This window comes from Schistocerca gregaria, unplaced genomic scaffold (genome assembly GCF_023897955.1).
Source record: "Schistocerca gregaria isolate iqSchGreg1 unplaced genomic scaffold, iqSchGreg1.2 ptg000467l, whole genome shotgun sequence".
Taxonomy (NCBI): Eukaryota; Metazoa; Arthropoda; class Insecta; order Orthoptera; family Acrididae; genus Schistocerca; species Schistocerca gregaria.
Genome location: NW_026061881.1, coordinates 538069 through 540450, shown reverse-complemented (window position 1 = coordinate 540450; position 2382 = coordinate 538069).

Genomic DNA, 2382 nt, shown 5'->3' with positions numbered 1-2382 from the left:
CATCTGTGTTCTACTATGGTTCTTTCTGTGTCTCCTCACACCGCAGCACGCGACACAGATTTTGCAGACGATAAGTACAACCGTTTCAGAGAGAAGAGCGGCCAATGTGACGATCTGGCTTTAACTCGATTCGATAACAAATGACGAAAACGGAAGGATTTCTCAGGTTTTTACTACATATGAACACTTTTCACATTCTCCCGTGTAAGGCGGCTGCTAGTTCTCCTTGCAAGCAGTAACTTATGGTCCTATCTCATGTCCAAGGCACCGAAGCTAGTTAAAAAGTCAATAATCGATACCTATAACTTGAATTGTAATACATGTTGCTGGCTATTACATCAACTTAGAAGCTTCATCTGTGTTTTACTATGGTGCTTTTAGTGTCTCCGCATACCGCAGCACGCTACATAGCTTTGCAGACGATAAGTACAACCGTTTCAGACAGAAGAGCGGCCAATATGACGATCTGGCTTTAAGTCGATTCGATAAGAAATGACGAAAACGGACGGATTTCTCAGGTGTTTACTACATATGAACACCTTTAACATCCTCCCGGGCAACTCTGCTGCTAGTCCTCCTTTCATGCAAAATGTTAAGGTCCTAGTTCATGTCCAAGGCACCAAAGAAGGAAAAAAAGTCAATAATCGATACCTAAAACTTGAATTGTACTACTTCTTACTGGCTATTACATCAACTTAGAAGCTTCATCTGTCTTCTACTATGGTGCTTTTAGTGTCTCCGCATACCGCAGCACGCGACATAACTTTGCAGACGATAAGTACAACCGTTTCAGAGAGAAGAGCGGCCAATGTGACGATCTGGCTTTAAGTCGATTCGATAACAAATGACCAAAACGGACGGATTTCTCAGTTTTTTACTAAATATGAACAATTTTCACATTCTCCCGTGCAACGCGCCGGCTAGTCCTCCTTTCATGCAAAATCTTAAATTCCTAGCTCATGTCCAAGGCACCAAAGAAGTGTAAAAGGTCAATAATCCATAACTAAAACTTGAATTGTACTACTTCATACTGGATATTACATCAACTTAGAAGCTTCATCTGTGTTCTACTATGGTGCTTTTAGTGTCTCCGCACACCGCAGCACGCGACATAGCTTTGCAGACGATAAATGTTACCGTTTCAGACAGAAGAGCAGCCAATGTGACGATCTGGCTTTAAGTAGATTCGATAACAAATGACGAAAACGGACGGATTTCTAAGGTTCTTACTACATATGAACACTTTTCACATTCTCCCGTGCACCGCGGCTGCTAGTCCTCCTTTCATGCAAAATCTTAAATTCCTAGCTTATGTCCAAGGCACCAAAGAAAGGTAAAAAGTCAATATTCGATACCTAAAACTTGAATTGTCCTACTTCTAACTGGCTATTACATCAACTTAGTAGCTTTATCTGTGTTTTACTATGGTGCTTTTAGTGTCTCCGCATACCGCAGCACGCGACATAGCTTTGCAGACGATAAATGTAACCGTTTCACACAGAAGAGCGGCCAATATGACGATCTGGCTTTAAGTCGATTCGATAAGAAATGACGAAAACGGACGTATTTCTCAGGTTTTTACTACATATGAGCACCTTTAACATTCTCCCGGGCAACTCTGCTGCTAGTCCTCCTTTCATGCAAAATTTTAAGGTCCTAGTTCATGTCCAAAGCACCAAAGCCAGCTAAAGAGTCAATAATCGATAACTAAAACTTGAATTGTACTACTTCTTCCTGGCTATTGCTTCAACTTAGAAGCTTCTTCTGTGTTCTACTATGGTGCTTTTAGTGTCTCCGCATACCGCAGCACGCGACATAGCTTTGCAGACGATAAATGTAACCGTTTCAGACAGAAGAGCGGCCAATGTGGCGGTCTGGCTTTAAGTCGATTCGATAACAAATGACGAAAACGGACGGATTTCTCAGGTTTTTACTACATATGAAAACTTTTCACATTCTCCCGTGCAACGCGGCTGCTAGTCCTCCTTTCATGCAAAATCTTAAGTTCCTAGCTCATGTCCACGGCACCAAAGAAGGGGAAAAAGTCAATAATCGATACCTAAAACTTGAATTGTACTACGTCTTACTGGCTATTACATCAACTTAGAAGTTTCATCTGTGTTCTACTATGGAGCTTTTAGTGACACCGCATACCGCACCACGCGACATACCTTTGCAGACGATAAGTACAACCGCCCCAGAGAGATGAGCGGCCAATGTGACCATCTGGTTTTATGTCGATTTGATAACAAATGACGAAAACTGACGGATTTCTCAGGTTTTTACTACATAAGAACACTTTTCACATTCTAGTGAGCAATTCGGCTGCTAGTCCCCATTTCATGCAAAATGTTAAGGTCCTAGTTCATGTCCAAGGCACCA